This window comes from Canis aureus, chromosome 15 (assembly GCF_053574225.1).
Source record: "Canis aureus isolate CA01 chromosome 15, VMU_Caureus_v.1.0, whole genome shotgun sequence".
NCBI classification, from domain to species: Eukaryota; Metazoa; Chordata; class Mammalia; order Carnivora; family Canidae; genus Canis; species Canis aureus.
The window spans coordinates 3212235-3228976 of record NC_135625.1 but is presented as its reverse complement, the minus strand read 5'-3'; the positions used below and the strand labels follow the sequence as shown (position 1 = coordinate 3228976).

Here is a 16742-nt window from a genome sequence, read left to right as displayed (position 1 = left end):
CTCTCCTTGGTCCTGCCCATGACTCTCCCTGACCCCGCCCACAGCTCTCCCTGGCCCCGCCCACAGCTCTCCCTGACCCCGCCCACAGCTCTCCCTGGCCCCGCCCACAGCTCTCCCTGGCCCCGCCCACAGCTCTCCCTGGCCCCACCCATGACTCTCCTTGGTCCTGCCCATGACTCTCCCTGACTCCGCCCACAGCTCTCCCTGGCCCCACCCATGACTCTCCTTGGTCCTGCCCGTGACTCTCCCTGACTCCGCCCACAGCTCTCCCTGGCCCCGCCCACAGCTCTCCCTGGCCCCGCCCACAGCTCTCCCTGGCCCTGCCCATGACTCTCCTTGGTCCTGCCCATGACTCTCCCTGACTCCGCCCACAGCTCTCCCTGACCCCGCCCACAGCTCTCCCTGGCCCCGCCCACAGCTCTCCCTGGCCCCACCCATGACTCTCCTTGGTCCTGCCCATGACTCTCCCTGACTCCGCCCACAGCTCTCCCTGGCCCCGCCCACAGCTCTCCCTGGCCCCGCCCACAGCTCTCCCTGGCCCCGCCCACAGCTCTCCCTGGCCCCACCCATGACTCTCCTTGGTCCTGCCCATGACTCTCCCTGACTCCGCCCACAGCTCTCCCTGGCCCCGCCCACAGCTCTCCCTGGCCCCGCCCACAGCTCTCCCTGGCCCCGCCCACAGCTCTCCCTGGCCCCACCCATGACTCTCCTTGGTCCTGCCCATGACTCTCCCTGGCCCCGCCCACAGCTCTCCCTGGCCCCGCCCACAGCTCTCCCTGGCCCCACCCATGACTCTCCTTGGTCCTGCCCATGACTCCCTGACCCCGCCCACAGCTCTCCCTGGCCCCGCCCATGACTCTCCTTGGTCCTGCCCATGACTCTCCCTGACCCCGCCCACAGCTCTCCCTGGCCCCGCCCACAGCTCTCCCTGACCCCGCCCACAGCTCTCCCTGGCCCCGCCCACAGCTCTCCCTGGCCCCGCCCACAGCTCTCCCTGGCCCCACCCATGACTCTCCTTGGTCCTGCCCATGACTCTCCCTGACTCCGCCCACAGCTCTCCCTGGCCCCACCCATGACTCTCCTTGGTCCTGCCCGTGACTCTCCCTGACTCCGCCCACAGCTCTCCCTGGCCCCGCCCACAGCTCTCCCTGGCCCCGCCCACAGCTCTCCCTGGCCCTGCCCATGACTCTCCTTGGTCCTGCCCATGACTCTCCCTGACTCCGCCCACAGCTCTCCCTGACCCCGCCCACAGCTCTCCCTGGCCCCGCCCACAGCTCTCCCTGGCCCCACCCATGACTCTCCTTGGTCCTGCCCATGACTCTCCCTGACTCCGCCCACAGCTCTCCCTGGCCCCGCCCACAGCTCTCCCTGGCCCCGCCCACAGCTCTCCCTGGCCCCACCCATGACTCTCCTTGGTCCTGCCCATGACTCTCCCTGACTCCGCCCACAGCTCTCCCTGGCCCCGCCCACAGCTCTCCCTGGCCCCGCCCACAGCTCTCCCTGGCCCCGCCCACAGCTCTCCCGGGGCTCTTTCTGATTGACCTGTCCTCTAGGCGGGGTGTTCCTGTGAACATGGGCCGGGGTTGGTTTTTCAGAAACACACCAACAACATGGAATAGCTTCTTGGATTATTACTGTTCCTTGATATTTTACCTGAAGACAAATGATCGTCCAATTAAAAGGCGCGCTTGCAAAATCACGTTGGTCGTGGAGCCCAGTGCGCACCTTCTCCTCTGCGGGGAGAGCAGCCCGCTCCCGGGGCCGCCCTGCTCCGCTCCCGGCTCCCGGGGCCGCCCTGCCCTGCCCTGCTCCCAGAGCTGCTCAGCGCGGGGACCCCGGTGCCCCCCACCCCCACCCCTGTACTCCGTACCCAAGCCAGCAGTCAAGGACCCCGATGGGCCGGCTGCAGGCCCCCTGAGGTTCAGGCAGCCAGGTGAAGCCCCGTGGACATACTGCTCCTCTGTCCCTGTCCATTTGCGTTTGATTTTTTTGGTGACATTTGCAGATATTTCCGGTGTGCACCCGATGATCCCACGTACACAAGCAGAGCAAAAGGAGGGCGGCGGGCACCCTAACGGACATCCTCCCTTCACCTAGAGGCTGTTTTTGCGTGAAGAGAGGCCCTGAAATCCGCACTCGGAGCCGAAGAACTATGGTTGTGCGCCCCGCATTGGATGCCTAGACTGTCACACGCCGGCGGGTCATTTTGAATGTTTATGTCAAATATGTTGCGTGGGTTTATGTCGAGTATTTTATCAAATATTGTATGTTTGTACCAAGTAGTTTTTATTTGGTATAAATGTGTGGACCTCCCGTGGAGGCCCCCCTAGGAGCCTGTGGAGCGACACCTGTGAAGAGCCAGCCTTACTGCACGATGCCATCGCTGTCCATCCATCCCTCCATCTCTCCATCCCCATCCATCCATCCATCATCCCTCCATCCCTCCATCCCCATCCATCCATCCATCCCTCCATCCCCATCCATCCATCCATCCCTCCATCCCCATCCATCCATCCATCCATCCATCCCCGTCCATCCCCATCCATCCATCCATCCATCCCCGTCCATCCCCATCCATCCATCCATCCATCCCTCCATCCCCATCGATCCATCCATCCCTCCATCCCCATCCATCCATCCATCCCTCCATACCCATCCATCCATCCATCCATCCATCCATCCATCCCCGTCCATCCCCATCCATCCATCCATCCATCCCTCCATCCCCATCGATCCATCCATCCCTCCATCCCCATCCATCCATCCATCCATCCATCCCCGTCCATCCGTCCATCCATCCATCCATCCATCCATCCATCCCTCCATCCCTATCCATCCATCCATCCATCCATCCATCCATCCCCATCCATCCATTCATCCATCCCTCCATCCCCTCAGGTGCCAGCACACCCAGGGGCTATATGCTGTGAAAATGCCGACCACAAATCCTCCTGAATTATTTGTATCAAAGTGCAGTTTTTGAAAAGTAATTTTTTTCTTTCTCTCTTGAAGTCGCAGAGCAACTGCTGGCATTTACTTACCTTCTGCACCAGCAGCTCTCCCCTTGTTGGCTTTGAAATTAATTTTCTTTATCTTGACACAAAGACCCAAAATATGACTTTTTTTTCCCCATAGGAACAGACGGTGAGGAGGCAGCAAAAGTTGCAATTTACCAAAAAGGGGGATACTATATTTAAACGGCATATTAATACATGATTATACAGCTGGACAGATTGTGTTCCTCCGACAGAATGTTGCTGTTGCTTTTCTGAAATTCGCCAGTGCTATCATAACACCGAGTGGGGAAGCATGGCTAATGGGAAGGAAGGAGGGAAAGATGGACAGAAAGAGAAAAATCTATCCTGGACAGAGAACAAATCAAGGCAAGGATTAAAGAGATTAAATAATTCATGCTGCCAAAGAAAGCGCTATTCTTTGATTCCTCAGAGTAAGGGAAAAAAAAAAAAAAAAAGCTCTTTTAACTCATCAGCAAAGGAAAATATTTATAGTATTTTTAAAAATCTGTCTCGAATCCCAGCATTTTGGCTCCATACCTATCATGTGCCTATAATAATGCACTTCAGTATGAGGCAGCAGTTTTGAGCCATCGGAAAAATTACTATGTTTTGCCGGGTGTGGGGGCGATAGAAATGACCTGTAGCTAAGGATTTGAACTATCGAACAGGGAGGGAGGATTTAGAAACCATATTAAATATATAAATATTGATATTTACATCAGCTTAAAGATAAGTGATTTTTAAGGACTTATGGAAACCGGCTTATTTCTGGGTTAGCGCCCGGGGCAGTGCTGGTATTTGCTCTCCTGCGACCTAACCAGCTCCCTAAAAACACATCCAGACCCATCGGCCTGCGGACTACCGCGTGCCGCACTGTCAGGTTCCCAAGACAAGACCCTACGTGACAAACCGAGGGTTTTATTTTCAATTAGCTTCTAGCTAAATGCTTTCATTTATATTTTATTTTAATTGAACTGGGCTTAATGAGGTAGTAGATTATTTCTATTCAAGACAAACTGCCAGAGATTTTGGAAGCCTTTGTATCTTTAGCTCACAGAAGGAACAGACTCATAGGCGGTTATTCTAGTTTCTGAAATCAGACATTGGATGTTTTATTTTTCTCCTCTAGAAATATGTCAAGTGTGTAGTTACTTGATACCAAATGTTACTTTTTAAAATAATTTTATGTAAAAGTCACTTTTCTAACAGGAGACAAAGTTATATTTAAAAGACTTCCCAAAATGAAATGAGGGGAAGAAATTCAAAGTTTACACTTTTAATTATAGCTGAGCTCTCTCTATTGATTTGATGAATCTATCTGGATGCCACTGAGATGAGATTGAACATTGAAAATTTTCCAGTAAAAATTGCTTTAGTAAATGCAATCATGTTGTTGTTTAATATGTAATTACCCAATATTAGCAGCATGCATTTTATTTATTAATACCTGCATTAAACAATCCCGCAACTTAGTCATAGTTTTGGTTTTCACTCTGAATGTGAACAACCAGTGAAATAGCACGAGGATTTGTTAAATAAGCATCGCAAGGATTCAAAGAGTATTTGTGAAACACATATACCCACATAACAATCAGTACACTCAGGACTTCTGAAAATGTCCTGAAAATATACTGGAATTTAAAATGTTTAACAAGCTAAATATTTACGAATGGCTTTTTGAGTTTCCTTCCCTCTGCCTTTGCAGGCGTCCCAGGCTCCACAGATTGCTTAGTAAGGACAATAGACAGGGACCGGCTCAAAAGTTAACTCTCGGTTTGCTTTCCTTTGTGTCATCTTAAACCTAAATGTCCATATAATTCCTTTTTCCAAGGGAGACAGAGCAGAGATATTTTGTGATTGCACGATAAAGGTAGTTTATAGCATTGCAGCAAAGGATCCAAACCTCTCCAGTGAAATCGGCTGTGGGTGATTCAAAATTGTAGGAAAAACCAATATTTCCATGAAAGGAAGCAGGCTATACTTGAATCTATTAGGTCTGCCCCAACGTATCCATGCAAGACATGGAGAAGATAAAAATAATAAAATCAATCATATAGGCCGATGGAAAGTGAAGATGCTTGTAGAGCCGCCTGAATCCCCAAGTAATGTCTATGGCCCAGTTAAATCAAGGATATTTAGTAGCAGATTTACTTTTTTTGTGCCTATTGATAATATATTTGTTATATTAATGTGTTTTTATTTTTAACCTAAAGTTCAATAGATGTCTCTACATTTGGGATTCTAAACGATGCTAAGTACTGTGCTAGATGGTGGGCTGCATAAAAGAACCAGACCCAGGATCTAGGAAACTCGAGGAAAACATAACTAAAGGTCAAGATGCAGCCTGGCCGCGTGATGGTAGCAAGTCAGAGAAATCAAAATTTTGCTGGTGAAATGTCCCCTCTTTCCATATCTGTATGTCTACACTTTCTAGAACTTGGCAACCGTCCTGTATCCAAAATTAACAATTGGCTAGTATTATTCACAATATAAATGACCTAAAAATTGATACCTGGGGTAGGGAATATTAATATTTCTGGATCTGGCAGGAACTAGTCTTTGGAGAGACAGGTGATAAATGTAATTGTATTCTTATCCTTGCCAATCATAGCAGGGGACCGTAAACTAGATAGAAAATATGCTGGAGTGAGGGATTGGCTTCCAGAGCTCTAAACGCGGCTTTGGTTGCGGACACCTTCCAGCACAGCTGTGCTGAGTAAACTAATAATTAGCAGAATGTCAGATTTCACTTTCAGAGCTTATTTCTCAAAGTCGTGTGTGGATACGTAATCATGTGTATGCGCACGCGTGTGTGTATCGGTTACACATGAGGCTTTTTTGCATAAAACCAGTTTTAATAGTGATATGATTAATTAGCACAAGGCTTCTGTGCGACAGGACGTGGTTGCATGCTGGAATTTGGGAGCATCCTGCAGATTCCCACATTTTCCACGAGTGGAGAACGTGAAGCACTCACGTAGGGTGCATATAAGGCCACGGAGAGGTGCGAAGGAGACTGGGGACGGCTCCTCTCATTCCCCCCACCCGGTGGCCTCTCTCTGCCACCATGTGCCCGGCCGGGTCCCTTCTTCATTCTGCTCCTCAGCTCTTATTAACTTTAATACAATGTCCAGCAAACCATCCCCATCGTCAGGAGGTAAATGCGCTTGTGAAAGGAGACCTCCAGGGTCATAGCCAGAGAGCTCGCCAGCCCTGCGGCCCGGGGTGGCTTTGCTAACCCAGTGCCCTGCGATGCCCCTGCTGTGGGCCCTTGGGGGCCGTGGCCCTGGCCGCCACCCTCGCCCCACTGTCCCCGGCTTCCCAGCGGGGCCGTGGCTGGTGTGATCCCACCTGAGGTCCAAGCTCCAGAGGAAAACTACAACAGGCCCCGACGTTTTGTGGGGGACATGAAGAATGAGGTGTCGATTAAGCGAACCAGTTGAAAGATGTGACAAGGGATTAAATCATTCGCAGACAAACGGGCCGAGGTCCGTAGAGAGGAGCCATCCCTCACCCCCCTGAGCGCGTTGGCCAGCACGTCTGAGGGACCCAGGCAGGCCCTTCCCGTCTGAGGGAGCCCAGCTCACAAGCCTGTGCATGGAGATGGTTTGTGAATTAGGCTCTTGGATGAGAAACGCCTGCCTCTTGGAGCTCCGAGACGTCAGGGAGTCCTTGGGGCGCGGGGTTGGCAGGGCAGCGCGCTTGTCACCCAGCCTCCTGGAGGCCCGGAGTCCGAGAGCCAGGGGTTTGACCTCGCTGCTTTCTCCTGAGGCCTCTCTCCTGGGCTCGTGGTCGGCCGTCTTCTCCGTGTTTCCACACGGTCTTCTTTCTGTCCTCATGTCCCCCAAGGGCCCCTTATGCTTCCTAGAAAGAGTCCTGTTGGATTTGGGTCTCGTGTTAGTGATTTCATGTTAACTTGACTCCCTCAAGTCCCCAGGTCCAAATACAGTCACTAAGGCTCTGGGGATTAGGGCTTCAACAAGTGGGTCCTGAGGGGACGCAGTTCTGTCCAGCAGAAGTCTTAGCAGTCATGGGCACCTGTCAAGCCCTTACTTTGGGCCACTTTGAGAGTTTTTGTGGGGTCTCGTTTAATGATGCCACAAACCTATAAACGAGGCGGCATGATGGTCGTTCCACGGATGGAGAGCTGAAGCTCAGAAAGGCTAGTAACTTGGTCAAGCCAGCGAATTCACCTAAAAAAAAGTGTATTTTGTGGAGATATATTGGACACAAAACATAAGTAGGTTTGAGGTGTTCCCTGTGTTGATCTGACACACGTATATATTGTTACAGGATTGCACCTCCATCATGGTGCCTAGTTAGCATTTCCTTTTTGCGCCAAGAACAGTTCAGATCTACCCTCTCCGGGCAACTTTCAAGTATTCAATACAATATTTTTAACTCTAATCACAATTTGCTGCTTTCCATCCCCAGAACAAACTCATCTCATAATTGCAGGCTAGAACCCTTTGACCAACATCTCCCCACCCCCCACCCCTACCCACTAGGAATCATCGTTCTCTGTTTCTACACGTTTGGCTTTTTTAGATTCCACATATAAGTGAGATCACACGGTATTTGTCTTTGTCCATTTGGCCTATCTCACTTAGCATAAGGCCCTCAAGTATTTGTGGAGCCTACTGTGCACCAGCAATTATCCTACAAATCTGTAGATATGTCGCCAACAAAGCAGGGCAAGCACCTACTCTAGTGGTATCAGCGCAGCTAGTGAGTGACCAAATACATCCATGGTGGATGGTGAGAAGTAGCCTGTGCAACCTTAAGCCGATGGTGTGTTGATGGGTGGTCAGGGAAGTGTCGCGGCACGGCGGGGTTGGAGCTGAGGCCTGAGGGAAGCAGACGGGTGCGCCACACTGGTTGGCATCTTGGGGAGGATCATTTCAGGCGGTACACAGGCAAGTGCCAGTCCTGAGCTGGAGTGTGCTCAGCGGGCTTGAGGAAGAGCCAAGAAACCGGGGTGGCAAAGCAGAGGGACTTAGAGGCCAACATGTACATATTGCTCCAGACGTGCTGGGAGCCAGGGCTGGGGAACAGGGTGCATTGGGGAAAGGATTTTTACTTTAGCCATAGTGGCGTGGGAAATGACGGGAGACTTGTGTTTGAGTAGACTTGTGCTTGAAAGGATCGCTAGAGACTTGGGTGGAGAAGGTTTGGAAAACTATTTTAATTCCAATGGAGAGAGACGGCCCGTCGGATGATCGGATGAGGTTGGGCTCTCTGGTGACTCTCGCTCAGATTCTGGATGGGTCTATGGAAGGTAGGGTTTACGGGGTGGGTGGGTGCGTCTGAGTAAGAGAGAAGTCATGTTCGGATCCAAGGTTTCCCGTGTGAGCAAGTGGACAAGTGCATTTGAGTAGTCGCGCTGATTTTACCTCCCAAATCTGTCGCATCTGACACCGACCCTCTCAGGTGGTCCTAAAGCTTAGCTGTGACCAGTAGCCACCACCCCGCTCCCCCTCGCTCACTCTCTGGGGGACATGAGGCCAGGTCGCCAACTCGGGAGCCTCACAAGCACCTTTCACCTCCACGTCCCTGACAATCCCTGGAGCTGTCGGACAAGGATTCACACTCAGATTAAATTAAACCAGGCCTTTCAAGTAGATAACCCAGTGCTGGGAAAATAGCGGTTGGTCAGTAGATGTTGTCTAGATAAACGTTCTTGTTCAGGCTGAAGTTGGACTTCTCTTGGATTGGACGGCACGGTGTGGGGATGCTGCGGGGGGCGGGGGTCCTGGTGCCGCTAGTTAGGACCCAGGCAATATTTCATCCTGTCGGTCTTGCAGCCTCACTGTTCTCATCAGGCCTCTCATTAAAGGCATCCTGAATCATGCCTTTTAGATATGAGACATCTACTTTGTATCATCTAAGGAAGAAACTACCATGTTCTGTAACTGCGGGTTTCTTTTCCTTTTTCAACTTGGGTCCAAGTGAATATTTTATTTTTATTTTTATTTTTATTTTTTTTTATTTTTATTTTTATTTTTATTTTTAATTTTTATTTTTATTTTTTATTTTAATTTTAATTTTAATTTTAATTTTAATTTTAATTTTAATTTTAATTTTAATTTTAATTTTTATTTTTATTTTTATTTTTCCAAGGGAATATTTTAAAAGTTCACTAAAACACGTATCCTTGTTTACTCTACCAAAGAACCGGAAACAGCTTAAGGACCATGGATAGGGAACTATTTAAATAAATTTGGAGGCATGCATAAAGGGCTCACCCATGTAGTAAGCGTGTAGAGATGGGGCAGCAGCATGGAAACGTTAACAAATAGAACAAATAAAAAAGTAACTTGCAGTATAGATTGTAAAGTCCTGTAAACTGTGTTAACTCTGTGTTAACCAGGACAAAAGAAAAATAGAAACAGAAAGATGTCCGGCACGACTCTGGCTCAGAGATTCAGGGGTGAGTGCACTTGATTTTAATCCTTTATTGTCTTTATTGTTGATGTTTGATTCCCCCCCGCCCCCAGAGCTTATACCATTTTTTTTTTTAAACAAAATGGTTCATTAAAAACACAAAGGATAATGAGAGCTCGTATGTTCACACTGAAAAATTATTACTACCCAGTTTTGAGATCCCAGATTTTTTTCGTGGAGTAGTCACTGGCATTAGTTTGAGAAAATTATGGTCAAATGAGTAGTTCTCACAAACAGAGGAAATATGGGAAAAGGTAAAGAGCGTGTGGCAGAGGCACGGAATAGGATATTATACAAGATGATAGGTGTTTTATTACTTCCTCTAGTCAGAACCATAAAAAAAATCCATGTTTATATCTGATACGTCCATTTATTCATTTTTTCCACAAGAAAAAATAAATATAATCGTGGCATCCTCCCTTACCCTGCAATTTGAATATTTCAGACTCGAAAGGCTTGCCTGTCTGTCGGATTTATGAAATAGTAGTCTCATGAATATCAGCATCGATATAATAAAACATGAGGCCTCAAAAATTCAAAAGCACATGTCCATTTAAAAATATTTGTCTGTTTGTTTATTCATTTAGCTTTGGCTTTGTGAGCGCTCACTTTTGCACTCGTTAGCTGTAAATAAATTGCTGAAACTGTAATAGGAAAACAAAACATAAACCTCTGGCTGAGAATGGATTTAATGCATAGGAAAATAAAAGATAGAGATATTTTGTATATCCAGCAAAATAGGAGATCAGTCAAATATAAGAAATGTCAGAAGGAACACACATGTTGAATGGGAAGAACACAAGACTAGAAATCATTGAGTTTCGTGACTTTTGTGGTCGATTTAGAAATTATTACAAGTGAATTCAACAGGAAATACATATTCTAAATACCAAGTGCCTTATAAAATGCTAAAAAAAAATCAGAATTTAAACAGGAAGTCATATGACTAGAAACCAGTTGGGAGGCCTCTGGGTGGCTCAGTGGTTGAGCGTCTGCCTTTGACTCAGGTCGTGATCCTGGGGTCCTGCAAGGGGGTCCTGCTTCTCCCTCTGCCTGAGTCTCTGCCTCTCTCTGTGTCTCTCATGAATAAATAAATTAAAAAAAAAAGGAATGGAAAAGAAATAAAATGAAAAGAAAAGAAAGAAACCGGTATGGCCATCTGCTGGTCTTCAGAAATTAATCTGCAGGTTGAATCATTTCAGCCCATTCCTCTAACAAAAAGTGGTCCACACTGTAGAATGGGAAGCGACCATGCGTTACTGTCTGATTTAACCGAGTCGGGACTGCCCTGCTCGTGTCCACTACTCGGGGGTTTGAACAATCAGAGACACCTGTAATGCTAGTCTGCTGTGTCTTATTAGGCTCCAAACTCAAGATCTTGTGTCTTGATTTTGACCCATGAGATATTCGAGTACATTTGATGATAACGTGAAATACTTAATGTATCCAGCAATTTACATCATTCATTCGTTCCCCAAATATTTATTGGATGTATTTGTGCAACGTAGATGCTATGGTGGATACAAAGATTGTTAGATTCCTCAAGATAGAGGAAGAGATGGTATTTGGAGAGAGAAGATAGGGCTTCTTATCCCAGCTTTGTCTTTCACTAGTTGGAGAAACTTTGGAAAAATCTCTTTGCTCATGAACGCTAATCTGTAAAATGAAGATGGTATGATGGGGATATCAAAACATTATCATAAACGAGAGAATATGTATGGAGGTTCTTCAGTTCTGCCATCATTATTGTTTGCTGTTAATCCTTTTATTGAAAATACCATATAGCTAGTTCTCAGTACAACAAACACAGAAAAAGTTCAATTTCTTAAGAGGAAGACTCCTCTTACATGAGTGCTCTTAGGTTATTTTGGTGAACATTATCTTAAAAGCATCACATGAAACCATCTCTGCGGCAGCCTCACCGTGGTCATGTAAATATAACTGACGTAATCAGAACTCAGGCAGTCGTAGGCTCGTGTCGAACCAGGATTGTCAGTTCCCTCTCCAGTGTAGAAAGTGCCCATAGATTTTTGTTTGTGGACCCGGATGCTTTAATGCATTATCAGAATTGTGAAGGAAGGGACATGAAGTGTTTATAATTTTCCCCCACAGTGATTGGGATTTCACAGGCGCCAAGAGGACAGTAATGAATTCCATTCAAATTCCAACACTTTGCACGAGAATGAGAAGATGACTCAGATTCCAAAGTTGAGGATGACTTGCTAACCTACTTCCTTTCCCTATAAAAATCAAACTAAAGAAACCCATTCAAGGAAATAAAGTTGTCATAGGGCATAGGCTGTGTGGTAGACCAGTTGCCTCTACTCTATGTCATTTGATAACTACAAAAACCTAATGTCACAGTTATCAGCTTTGATTCCAACACAGAATGACCTCCTCAAGGTGCCTTGGCGAGCACCTGCAGTCATCTTGACAGCAGAGCCCTGATCGTCCCACTGAGCTCTTTTCCTGGATCAGTGAAAGACAACGGAGCAGGGCAGAAATTATTATGGAATAGAGAAAGTAGAGAGTACCCAGGTCTACGTGATAGGAGGTCATAACCAGGAGCTAGAGTCTTACATTTCTAATTTCTCAAGTTAATGACACTTCCAGAAAGAGCAGCCCACCCTCCGCCAGTCCAGAACCACCCACTCACGTTGTCTTTGAGGACGAGGCAGGAGTCAAGTGTGCAGGGGCAGAAGGAAAAGAAGCTATTTAACAAGTGAACCGCTGCATCTATTGCTATGTGACCCTTGAAAGAGAACCTTTGGCGGTCATGCAGTTTATAAGAAAATGATTGTATTATACATTATGAGTTGCTTATTCTAATTTCATGCTGGTATAACTGATATTCCAAATTATTTCAAATCCCATTTAAGGTAGTTTTCTCACGTTTAAAAGGTCTTTCCATGATGCTTAGGTAGCACCTCCCCACCTAGCGTACGTAGGTACATGCTGAGGACTTTGTTACTGGATCCATGAGTGTATTTCTCTTTTAGAAGATCTCAGGGTGTGCATAGACCAATACTGGGGATTACAGGAAGCTCAAGGGACGTGATTCCCTTTTGGAACTTGGACAAAGCTCTGGTTAGGATTCCAGCTTAGGAAGGGCTTGAGAAAGGACCTATCAGAGTCGCTGCCCTATTTAGGAGAGAATGCTTCTTTGGGTGCTTAGGGGTCCTCCGGCAGCCACTTGTAGGGCTCCAGAATCATATAGGACTGTGAGAACACAGCGTGCACATAACGTGCAACGGGAGGATCTAGTTCAAAGGCCGTAGGACAGATTTTGACCGCAGGACAGATTTTTGGATGGTACCATTTCACATGTGGACGAGGTATATTGTTCCTTCTATTTGCATAGCTTCTCTTCAGAAGTCCATGCATTCCTTTTTCAGAAAATAAACACAGGATGTGCACCTGCATACCCTGAGCACAAATGGTTTGGCCAGTGGCTTACGGCAAGTCAAATTTTAAGATGGGAAGAAGACCTGTAAGCTATAATACCAAACTATTAAATGTTCTCATTGCCGAATGTCTCTATGACCTTTAATTTCTAAATTCGCTCACATAAAACATCATTTTGCAAACTATTTTGGTCAGTGTAATTATAGACAATGAGAAGCATGGGGTGAGATGGGAAGCGGCGGGGAGAAGTTACGCAAGAAGGCTGAATGGTGGGTGCGTAATTGCATGCACGTACTCTGCTCTTAGAGCTGGGGATATAGTAACACACGCACACACGCACAGCTTCTGGCCTTCTAGAATATGCTATCTAGTGGGAGATACATAAAAGCCAATGGGCAATTACAGTACAGTGATTTTCGGGATTATGGCTGAGAAAGCCCTGTGTTCTGGATCCACATTAGAAGGGCAATTTATTCATGCTGGGGATTCTCAGAAGCCTTAAATAAGAAGGAAGCTGTAAGATTGGATCTGAGGCAGAGCTGGCTATGCGAGAGAGGGGCATACAGTTATTCCAGACAGATGTAACAGTATGTCCAAAGCGCCAGAGGTTTGCTTCTTGCATGAAACGTTCAATTTCGGCTGAGTACAGCCCTTGTTGGGCACTCTTTCAGTTTCAGTGAAGATCCTCCAAACCTGTATAAGACCCTCTTTCCCATGATCCATGAAACCAAAATGTACAAATCAAATGGCTGGTGGAGAAGAGCAAATAATTAGAACAACAGTGATCAATTTCCTGTTGAGGTGAGTAAATATTACATACATATTTCCCATACATGCAGACAGATGCACACACACACACACACACACACACACAGGGGAACACACCATCACCTCTGTGAGGAATTAATATTCCTTGGTGATCCTTTTACTATCTGAGTGAAATAAAATGTTTTTTTTTAAATATACGTTGTGCATTAATATGCATCACAATTTCTATGGTCATGGCTTAAGATATTATCCAATAATTAATGATAATTAAGATATTTCAATAACTATTATTTTGATAATTAATAATAATTAGGGTATTGTAATAATTACACAATAGTAAATGTGTAGATATGTTTACACACATGCACACACAACTGTATATGCACCTACACATTTGGAAAGTGTGGGGTTGTCATCAGGGACAGTGTATAGAAGTTCTTAAGATGATCCTGAAAGGCATAAAAAGCACATTATATGTACCATTAATGTAAAGCAATAATGATTTCGGGAATGGCTCTGGAAGATTCAAAAGAATCTATACTGGAATTTGAGTTACTCTGGGTACACCCTCGTATGAACACTCCCATTCAGATGGGCTAACTGTAGATGTTGTCTGTTGCTTACAGAAGCTTCTGGATGGAGGATGAGAGAGGCAATTAGAAGTACCTTGAGGGCGCCCGGGGGAGCTCCATGGGTGAAGTGTCTGCCTTCTGCTCAGGTCATGTGCTCGGGGTCCTGGGATCGAGCCCCACATCGAGCTCCCTGCTCAGTGGAGAGTCTGCTTCTCCCTCTCCATCTACTGCTTCCCCTGCTTGGGCTCTCTCTCCCCCATTCTCTCTCAAATAAATAAACTTAAAAATCTTAAAAAAAAAAAAAAAAGAAGAAGAAGTTAACTTGAAAGTGTGCTGTTTCTACCTTAACTCACAGTGACCATTTTTGAGAAGAGGTCCTAAGTAGCTTTGTCCATGAGTACTAAGAAGGATGATCTTGTTTCAGAGATATATTTTTCCGTTGATTAAACTTGATTTTCAAGTTATGACTGAGTTTTCTAGATTCTTCATAGCAGCCTTTCCAGCGTGTTTTCTGACTAAAGACTTTATTATTAATTTTCTAATTTTCCCCAGTGTGAACTCGAACGGTAACTTGAATCAGTTGATTCAAAGAATTATGAGAAGAATATTATTCACGATAAATGTGAGCATAATTGAGGACAAAAACTACAACCTTTTTAAGGGTTAAGCTCAATGAGCATCAGATTCTTAGGAAAAGTATTGACTCATTATTACAAATATTCCATAGATGAGGTGGGAATGTGACCTAACGAACGACTGATTTATCTCAATATTGCCTCCTATTTGTCATTTTCTTTAATTTGACTTCTTACTGTGTTCACTCTGATACAAGTATTATGAGCATTGATGTTAAATCTTTTTATATTATTGTACAGAATATTAGAGTATTGGATATCAAATCATTTCATGTTGTGACCATGTTTTATAAATGACATGAAGCTAATACGGACTTCCATTGTTTCTTCAAGATAAACAATAGCCTGCTTAAATTGCCACAGAACGGCTCATAGATAATACAAGTGAAATCTCAGTCAGTTTTTGAAACTGAAAAAAATTGGCCATATTTCTACTGTTCCAAAATTATTAGTATATTTTTATCTGCTAAAAACCTAAGAACCAGCGAAGTTTTTAGCAAGAAAGTTCTAAATACAGTGGTCAGAATTATTATTTTTTTTTATTCAAGGGATTATTTCTGCATTATAGCTGTTGACTAAGTTACAATGTATTTGGATTTCGAGTGTATTTCAACTTCACAAGATTTTAATTTTACATCAGAGACCTTCAATCAGTATATATATGCATTTATATGTTAGGTTTTTATAAATGAGGTATAAAATGTTACTTACAAACATAAACCATTTTTTTCTCTATTAAACTATAGCTTTAGTCTATACATCCCTATGTCTCTAGGACTTACGATTCATACTTTTTGTACAGAAGGAATAGCATTAAGTCATAATGAGCAAAATGGCCAGAAAAATAAATAAACACACAAATACTAGAATCTCATCTAATTACCTCTGGTTTATTTAGCCACTTTTAATGCATTTTTAAAAACTTACTTTTTTTTGAGTGATAGGAAACTATGTTTTGTTAGGCGTGTCTGTGTGTGATGGTCTTTGGGACACACAGAGTACCTCGCAGACACATACATTGCACAGACATAGTATAGGGACACCTGGGTGGCTCCGTTGGTGAAGCATCTGCCATTGGCTCAGGTCACGATCCCAGGGTCCTGGGTTTGAGTCCCACATGAGGCTCCCTTCGAGGAGTCCGCTTCTCCATCTTCCTCTGCCTGCCATTCTGCCTACTTGTGCTCTCACTATTCATCTCTGTCAAGTAAACTTTAAAAAATCTGTAAAAATAATAAGCATAAACCCATAGTGTATACATGCACATGAGCATCCGGTTAAAGAATGCCAGAGTTTTGATGAATTTATGGAAAATTTATAATAAAATAATGAATTTACTTAACTGAAATGATAAGACTGGGTAAAAAAGGACATATTTATCATTTTAAAGTCACCTGATTCTGCTATCTCTCACCTTGGTACCTTTTAAAGCACAGCCTCACAGTTTTTGTCTAGATGTTGCAACGTGGTTTTTTATGTTACCTCCGGATCCTCTTCTTATGAAAGATTGGAGCAGAGATAGCTCTTAGGCAGTGAACTGGAAAATGGGTAAGGAAGCCACAGTGTGTGGAAAGGACAGGAGAGGGACATGAGGCAAGAAGGAGCACCAAGGGTTGTCATGTGCCTAGAGGACATTCACCGGACTCTGAGATTTCCAGCAAAGAAAACCAAAAGGACAGTAGGCTGTGTGACTTACAAAGCTCATAAATACCAAAATAAGTCCGTGAAAGGCATCCCAGGTATGACGGCACAGAGAGAGGGCAGTGAGCCATGCGCCTCTGCAGCCTGGGGCACAGTCTCCTTTGCCACACGGCGTCTGCTGCACGAGCCACGGGGCACTCACACACCGTCTCATTCAAAGGAAGACGTCCTCAGGGTGGGCACGGCGGTGTCCACGGCAAATG

The 16742-nt window shown here is 45.4% G+C and overlaps 1 protein-coding gene across 2 annotated transcripts in view; it reads left to right on the top strand.

Annotated features, from left to right (window-relative positions):
• Positions 1–16742, top strand: part of CSMD1 (CUB and Sushi multiple domains 1) — a 1870054-nt gene that overhangs the window by 55414 nt on the left and 1797898 nt on the right. The window lies entirely within an intron of this gene.